Source organism: Cannabis sativa, chromosome 9, assembly GCF_029168945.1.
Source record: "Cannabis sativa cultivar Pink pepper isolate KNU-18-1 chromosome 9, ASM2916894v1, whole genome shotgun sequence".
NCBI lineage: Eukaryota > Viridiplantae > Streptophyta > Magnoliopsida > Rosales > Cannabaceae > Cannabis > Cannabis sativa.
The window spans coordinates 40,513,081-40,522,612 of NC_083609.1; the positions used below are offsets into that span (position 1 = coordinate 40,513,081).

At 36.2% G+C, this 9,532-nt stretch overlaps 1 non-coding gene across 1 annotated transcript; it reads right to left on the reverse strand.

Annotated features, from left to right (window-relative positions):
* Positions 1-1,385: 1,385 nt before the first annotated feature.
* LOC115708444 (small nucleolar RNA R71) lies at positions 1,386-1,492 on the reverse strand. Its single transcript, XR_004009943.2, has one exon. It is a non-coding gene; the product is annotated as a small nucleolar RNA R71 (small nucleolar RNA).
* Positions 1,493-9,532: the final 8,040 nt, after the last annotated feature.

Sequence of the window (9,532 nt, forward strand, 5' to 3'; positions counted from 1 at the left end):
GCATAGGGCCGGTCATACAAAGAGATTGGGCCTCACTTTGCAACTTTCCCATTTTGTTATTTTCCATTCCCATTTTCTCAAAAATGCCAATTTTTCCAATTTAACATTTTAAATGTCAATTCTAATTATTTAATAACTTGGAAATAATTATCAAATAATATTGCCATTTAATATATTTATTAATTTAGACATATAAAGTCTCTTAATCAATAAATAAACCTTAAATCTCTTTTCTTTACAATTTCGCCCTTGCTTAGTGAAAATTCATAAAGTAGACATAGTCTAACTTTTAGAATTATAATTGATTAATCAAAATCAATTAACTGAGTCTTACAAGCAGTATGGTCTCAACTAGTATGGGGACCATGGGTCTATATAACCGAGCTTCCAATAAGTCAAACCGAATTTACCAAGTAAATTCCCTAACTTATTAATTCCTCATTGAATCCACACTTAGAACTTGGAATTGCACTCTCAGTCATATAGAACGCTCTATATGTTCCACGATATAGACACGTCATTAGTTATCCATTGTTATAACCCTAATGTGATCAATGATCCTCTATATAGATGATCTACATTGAAAAGGCACTACTGTTACCGCTACACCTTCAATGTATTTTATCCTTAAAACACTTAACCCTGTATAAATGATATTTCAGCTAAGTGAAATGAGATCTCCACCATTTATCTTCGTTTGGTTAAGCTCGAAGGAAATCATCCTTTACTTTCTATTTGCCAAATAGAAGCTATAGATTCCATATTTATGTTAGCGCTCCTACTCAATTGCACTACCGTGTTCCCAAATGTTCGTATCACCCTGACACAAAAGTAGGCTTAACTTAACAAATCAAAGAACACGAATAACACTCTTGAGATTGAACCTAACCATATCAGGATTGAGATCATTTGATCTAGGATCAACAGGTGATATTGAATTGAATAGATATTACGGTAAATTTTAACATATCTAATCAAAGTTCAATATCGGTCCCTTCCGATGTATACTCCATACATCCGATACTGGTAAACTTTGCCAATGTCCTGGAAAGGACATAACACTTTTCCAAGGTGTAAGAATACCTATCGCTGATTATACCATGTCAGTCTAAGTCCACTGTTTTGACAAATCAGGGAATAAACTTTTGAACATATAATAAAGATTATATTCCACTGTGCTGACAACACTATAATCTTTAACCAACACATATGTTCTGGACTTAAAAAGAATTCATACATTATATACATATAATCATGAAATAAATCATGTGAACCATGCAACATAAAATGTTATTTCTGATCTTTATTAATAAGTAAATATGATTATATGAAATGAGTTTTATTTAGGGCATAAAACCCAACACTTTCCTCTAGCAAAGTCTGCTAAGTTGCGAGGGGAAATCAACAACTTTTGTCAGCTGGATAATGAATCTCTCCATGAGTCTTAGGAGAGGTTCAAGGATCTCATTAGAAAGTGCCCTCATCATGGTATTGAGAAGTGGATGCTGATTCACAATTTTTACAATGGGCTTGTAGGTAACACTAAAACCCTTATAGATGCAGCAGCTGGTGGAGCATTTATGAGGAAAAGTGCGAATGAGGCTTATGATTTGCTGGAGGAGATGGCCCTGAATAATCAGCAGTGGCCAACTGAAAGGAGCCAAACAAAGAAGGTTGCTGGTATGCTTGAGGTGGATGCCATTACCAAGTTGACAGCCCAGGTAGAGGCCCTAACAAAACTGATGGTTGTTTAAGCAAAACAAGCTCAAGTGGTTAGTGAGCTATGTGGAGGTCCTCATCCCTATGCAGAGTGCCAGGAAGATGTGAATAATTTACCAATGGATGAAGCAAAAGCCATTGAAAATTACTCTCAAAACAACAAAAACTGTGGGTTCAACCAAGGAGGGAATCGAAGGAATAGTGGGTTCTATCAATAGAGAAATCAGAACCAGACACAGAACCAACAACAGACTCAGCAACAAAGCTCTAGTGGGAATTCTGGTCTTCAGACAGATTTATTATTGCAATTTATGACGGAGACTAGATCTTCCATTAAGGACTTACAAACTTAGATGGGGCAACTGGCAACTCAGATAGCAACTCGTCCTCAGGGAAACTTGCCTAGTACAACCGAAGTTAATCCTAAAGAAAACTGCAAGGTAATTACCCTACGAAGTGGAAAGAAATATGATGGGCCTGATATGGTACAACTAGTGGATGAAGAAATTAAAGATCAATTGGCACCAACTTCAACATCAACAGAGAAGAAGGCTACTGATAGTCTTGCACCACAACAACAGTCTCCGCCAATCAGCATAGATCATCATGTGAAGATACCATATCCGCAGAGACTCCGAAAGACCAATCTAGATAAGAAGTTCTCAAAATTTCTAGAGGTCTTTAAAAGATTACACATCAACATTCCTTTTGCTGAAGCCTTGGAACAAATGCATAGTTATGTGAAGTTCATGAAGGAGATATTGTCTAAGAAGAGAAAAATGGAGGATTATAAAACAGTGGCATTAACGAGGAGTGTAGCGCCATTCTGCAAAAGAAACTCCCTCCCAAACTCAAATATCCTAGGAGTTTCACTATTCCTTGCACCACTGGAAGAATTGAAGGAATAAACGCATTGTGTGACTTGGGAGCCAGCATTAACTTGATGCCTCTGTCAGTCTTCAGAAGATTACAGCTTGGTGAGGCAAAACCTACTACAGTAACTTTACAATTGGCTGATCGATCGCTAGCTCATCCTAGGGGAGTCATTAAGGATGTGTTAGTCAAGGTTAACAAGTTCATCTTCCCAGTTGATTTTATTATTTTGGACATGGAAGAAGATAACAACGTCCCAATCATTCTTGGGAAACCATTTTTGGCAACTGGCCAAGCTTTGATTGATGTTCAGAAGGGTGAATTAAAGCTGCGAGTGCAAGGAGAAGAAGTGGTTTTCAACGTGTTAAAGGCGATGACCTTCCCAAAGGCAAGTGATAACTGTTTCTTTGTTGATCTGATTGATACCATTGTGAATGAGAAAAAGTTGATAGATGATCCTCTAGAATTGAGCTTAATTGAAGATGACTTGACTGAGCAAGAAGGGAAGGAGGTAATGGAGTATGTCAAATGGCTTGATCCCTATGGACCATTCAACAGGAAGTATTACGAAGAGTTGGGGGTAGTACCAAAAGAGCTTGTACCATCTATAGAGAAACCTCGAGAGTTAGAGGAGAAAGTGCTTCCTAATAATCTACGATATGAATTCTTGGGAGAAGATAAAAAGCTTCTAGTGATAGTGTCAGCTTCACTTTCGGATGTGGAGACTAATAAGTTGCTTAGAGTACTCCGAACACATAATAAAGCCATTGGATGGACATTGGGTGATGTTAAGGGAATCAGTCCCTCTACAGTTATGCATGGAATTTTAATGGAGGAGGGTGCCAAACTGACTATTGATGCACAACGAAGACTTAATCCACCAATGAAAGAAGTTGTCAGAAAAGAGGTGGTAAAGTGGCTAGAAGTTGTCAGATAGCAAGTGGGTCAGCCCAGTTCAAGTGGTACCTAAGAAAGGAGGGATGACTGTGGTAAAGAATGAGAAGAATGAATTAATCCCTACTAGAAGAGTTACTGGTTAGAGGATTGGTATTGACTGCAGAAAGCTCAACAAAGCAACCCGGAAAGACCACTTTCCCTTGCCTTTCATTGATCAGATGCTAGACCGGTTGGCGAGGCAAGAATATTTCTGTTTCTTAGATGGCTACTCTGGGTATCATCAAATAGCCATAGCACCTGAGGATCAAGAGAAGACTACTTTCACATGTCCTTATGGCACTTTTGCTTTTAGGAGAATGCCCTTTGGACTATGTAATGCACCTGCAACATTTCAAAGGTGTATGATGGCTATCTTTTTGCACTTAATCGAATCATGCATAGAGATCTTTATGGATGATTTCTCAGTCTTTGGCTCTTCATTCGATCATTGCCTAGAGAATTTGGAGAAGGTGTTAATCAGATGCGAAAAGTCAAACTTGGTCCTAAACTGGGAGAAGTGTCACTTTATGGTAACAGAAGGGATAGTTTTGGGACACAAGATCTCAAAAGCAGTTATTGAGGTGGATAAAGCGAAGGTGTCAACAATATAGAATTTGCCCCCTCTAGTTTCTGTGAAATGAGTAAGGAGTTTCTTGGGTCATGCTAGTTTTTACCGAAGATTTATTAAGGACTTCTCAAAGATCTCTAAACTGTTGTCCAATCTACTTGTTAATGGGGTTCCTTTTGAGTTTGGGGAAGAATGTTTGAAGGCATTCCAAGTTCTTAAGGAGAAATTGATTTCAGCACCAATAGTCACTTCACCAAATTGGGAGTTGCCCTTCAAGTTGATGTGTGATGCAAGTGACTACGCAATCGGAGCGGTCTTGGGTCGACGGGTTGACATAGTGTTTCATACAATCTACTATGTTAGTAGAACCCTGAATGATGCTCAACTAAATTATGCCACGACGGAGAAAGAGATGCTGGAAATAGTTTACACGGACCACTCAGTAATTAAGTACCTTATGACCAAGAAGGATGCAAAATCTAGGCTGATTCGGTGGGTGCTTCTACTCCAGGAATTTGACATAGAGATAAAGGATAAGAAGGGGACTGAAAATCTGCAAGCAGATCATCTGTCAAGACTAGAATTAGAAGAAAGCCAGAATGCAAAAGAGGTGCAAATAAATGAAGAATTTCCTGATGAACAACTCTTTAGTTTGAGGGAAAACCTGATGGTACCTTGGTATGCTGATTATGTCAATTTCTTGGCTGCCAATATAACTCGTCCTGAGCTATCTCGTCAACAATTAAAGAAATTCTTTTCTGAGGTAAAGCATTACTATTGGGAAGAGCCAATTCTCTACAAACACTGTGCTGATCAGATAATTAGGAGGTGTGTGCCTGAAGAGGAGATGTACTCTATTCTAAACCACTGCCATGCTTTACCATGCAGGGGACATTTCAGTGGCACAAGAACTGCTGCTAAAGTGTTGCAAAGCAGATTGTTTTGGCCTACTCTTTTCAAGGATGCTAGTGGCTTTCTAAAGGCATGTGATCGTTGTCAGCGAACAGGAAATATCTCAAGGAGAAACAAAATGCCTTTGACAGGAATCTTGGAAGTGGAATTGTTCGATGTTTGGGGGATAGATTTTATGGGTCCTTTTCCTTCATCTTTTAGCAATTTATACATCTTATTGGCTGTGGCCTATGTCTCGAAATGGGTTGAAGCTGGAGCAACTCCAGCCAATGACGGTAAAATAGTTCTTACCTTCCTTCAGAAGAATATATTTACACGGTTCAATACTCCCAAAGCAATCATAAGCGATGAAAGGAGTCACTTCTGCAATAAACAATTTGAAGCACTCCTCTCTAGATATGGCATTTTCCATAGAACTGCTCTACCCTACCATCCACAGAGCAATGGCCAAGCTGAAAATTCTAACCGCGAAATAAAGATGATATTGGAGAAAACAGTGCATAGATCAAGAAAAGACTGGTCACAAAAGCTAGATGATGGACTATGGGCTTATAGAACAGCGCTTAAAACAGCGATCAGGATGTCACCGTATCGGTTGGGGTTTGGAAAAGCTTGCCATCTGCCGGTGGAATTAGAGCATAAGGCCTATTGGGTTATTGTTGGGTTTTATGCCCTAAATAAAACTCATTTAATTATAATCAAAATTACTTACTAATAAAGATCAGAAATAACATTTTGTGTTGCATGGTTCACATGATTTATTTCATGATTATATGCATATAATGTAAGAATTCTATTTAAGTCCAGAACATATGAATTTGTTAATGATTATAGTGTTGTCAGCACAGTGGACTATAATCTTAATTATATGTTCAAAAGTTTATTCCCTGATTTGTCAGTACACTGGATTTAGACTGGCATGATATAATAATTGATAGGTATTCTTAAACTTTGGATAAGTGTTATGTCCTTTCCAGGACATTGGCAAAGTTTACCAATATTGAATGTATGGAGTATACATCGGAAGGGACCGATATTGAACTTTGATTAGATTTGTTAAAATTTACCGTAATATCTATTCAATTCAATATCACCTGTTGATCCTAGATCAAATGATCTTAATCCTGATATGGTTAGGTTCGATCTCAAGAGTAGTATGCATGTTCTTTTATTTGTTAGTTAAGCCTACTTTTGGGTCAGGGTGATACGTACATTTTGGGAACATGATAGTATAATTTAGTGGGAGCGCTAACATAAATATGGAGTCTATAACTTCTATAGGAATTTAGAAGTGAAACGATGATATCCTTCGAGCTTGGCTAAATAGAGATAAATGGTTGAGATCTCATTTCACTTCGCTTAAATATCATTTATACGGAGCTAAGTGTTTTAAGGATAAAATACATTGAAGGTGTAACGGTAATTTAGTGCCTATTCAATGTAGATCATCTATTAGAGGGTCATTGATCAAATTACGATTATAACAATGGATAACTAATAGCGTATCTATATCGTGGAACATATAGAGTGTTGTATATGACTGAGAATGCAATTCCAAGTTCTAAGTGTGGATTCAATAAGGAATTAATAAGTTAGGGAATTTACTTCGTAAATTCGGTTCGACTTATTGGAAGCTCGGTTAAGCAGGCCTATGGCCCCCATACTAGTTGAGACGATACAACTTGTAAGACTCAGTTAATTGATTTTAATTAATCAATTATAATTGTAAGATTAGACTATGTCTACTTTATGAATTTTCAGTAAGCAAGGGCGAAATTGCAAAGAAAAGAGATTCTAGGTTTATTTATTAATTAAGAGACTTTATATGTCTAATTAATAAATATATTAAATGCAAATATTATTTAATAATTAATTTTTAGTTATTAAATAATTAGAATTGACATTTAAATGGTTAAATTGGAAAATTGACATTTTTGAGAAAATGGGATTGAGAAATGAAAAATGGCAAAATTGCAAAGTGAGGCCCATTATCCACTAATATGGCCGACCACTTTGTATAGGGTTTACCATTTATGCTTTTCATTATTTTAATGCCATACAATTCTAACCTAAACCTAGATGGCATTCTATAAATAGAAAGTGTTGGCTTCAGGAAACTGAGAATTGCATCTTATTCTTTTTCAGAGAAAAATCTGAGCCTCCAAGCCGCCACTCTTCTTCTCTTTTCTTCTCTTCAATTTCGAAATACCCTAGTGATAGAGTAGTGCCCACACACATCAAGTGGTATCTCAATCATAGTGTGGAAGATTGTGTAGAATCCAACCATCAAAGAAGGAGAGAAAGAGATCCACGTTCAGATCTTGATTATGTTCTGCTACAGAAAGGAATCAAGGGCTAGAGATCTGAACAGATGGAGTCATTATATTCCGTTGCACTCAATGTAAGGTTTACTAAACTTTATATGTGTTTATTTCATTGTTTTAGAATTCATATTAGGATTTTAATGAAACATACATGGTAGTAAATCTAGATCCTGGTAAAATATTTCATTGTCTTGACACAACCAAAGTGGTTAATACCATTTAGTTTTCTTAGACATAATTCACGGTACCTTGTCGTAGTGGGAAGGTTTCAAGGAACTCACTCTTCTTATGACTTGGAAGACACTAGTGATTAAAATCTATTGTAAGTTTAAACAAGTAATGGATTGTCAAAATAAGAAACTAAGAAGAAAAGCCAAGAAAACTATTGTTGAATCCATTCACATGGAGTAACCTAAAGTTTTCTATTACAAGGACATGAAAGGAAATTTTCGTTTATAAGTCTATTCAATGGACTTAACAAAAGTTCCTATCCCTATTATTATAGGTTTGAGTTTGTCTAAACCTATGGCTTATGGTATACCTGGTAATTACTTACTCTAATGCAAGCAACTTACTTTAGTAAGATGATGAAACATTTTCTTTTCTAATGGCAATCTATAGAAGCTTCTCAACTTCTAGGTATAGATTTTATTTATCTAAGGAAAAATCTCAACTATTCCAGAAAAGATAAAGCCATGAAAGAATTTCTTAAATCAACAGTGAGAGGTCTCAGATATGCTTTAGTATGCCTTAGACCAGACACCTGCTGTTGAGTGGGAGTAATGAGTAGGTCAGTTTAATCCAAGGAAAGGAACATGGGAAGACAATCAAGTAAATCTTAAAATTAAGAAGAGGAACTATATGTTAGTCGATAAGGGTGTGTTTAAAACTCTTAGACTACACCACATCAGATTTCGAGACTTGCCTTTGTGCTAGAAAGTCTGCTGATAAGATGGTGATTACTCTGGGGGTGGAGTAGTGATTTTGGAGAAGTGTAAAAACCTATCTAAAGTCTCTAGGTCTACCAGAGATAGACTGAATGTTAAAGTTGCAGGAAAGGTACTTATTCAGTCTAAGGAAAGTTCTATACATTTGTGGCACCGTTCCAACTTATCTTAACTACTAGTGTTATTTCCTGATAAACCAAAAAGTAGTTGCCAAAATTATAGAATCCAGTATCCCAAGAGAGTAGACATATAGAGAGAAATTTCACATTATCAAGGATTTTGTGATTAAGGAAAAGTAATCGTGGAGGAAAGGTTGTGGTTAATTCAACCTGTCAGATCCTAATACGAGACGTATACTACTACTACTACACTTGATTTGTATATCAAGGTGTTGAGATTATTTGAAATGCACATTTTGTTTTATATTAGTGCAAGTGGGAGTTTGTTGGGTTTTATGCCCTAAATAAAACTCATTTCAATATAATCAGATTTACTTACTAATAAAGATCAGAAATAACATTTTATGTTGCATGGTTCACATGATTTATTTCATAATTATATGCATATAATGTATGAATTCTATTTAAGTCCAGAGCATATCAATTTGTTAATTATTATAGTGTTGTCAGCATAGTGGAATATAATCTTAATTATATGTTCGAAAGTTTATTCCCTGAATTGTCAGTACACTGGATTTAGACTGGCATGATATAATCAGCGATAGGTATTCTTACACCTTGGATAAGTGTTATGTCCTTTCTAGGGCATTAGCAAAGTTTACCACTATCATATGTATGGAGTATACATCGGAAGGGACCGATATTGAACTTTGATTAGATTATTTAAAATTTACTGTAATATCTATTCAATTCAATATCACCTGTTGATCCTAGATCAAATGATCTTAATCCTGATATGGTTAGGTTCGATCTCAAGAGTATTATGCATGTTCTTTGATTTGTTAGTTAAGCCTACTTTTGGGTCAGGGTGATACGTACATTTTGGGAACATGATAGTATAATTGAGTGGGAGCGCTAACATAAATATGGAGTGTTTAACTTCTATAGAAATTTAGAAGTGAAACGATGATATCTTTCGAGCTTGGCTAAACAGAGATAAATGGTTGAGATCTCATTTCACTTCGCTTAAATATCATTTATATGGAGCTAAGTGTTTTTAGGATAAAATACATTGAAGGTGTAACGGTAATTTAGTGCCTATTCAATGTAGATCATCTATTAGAGGGTCATTGA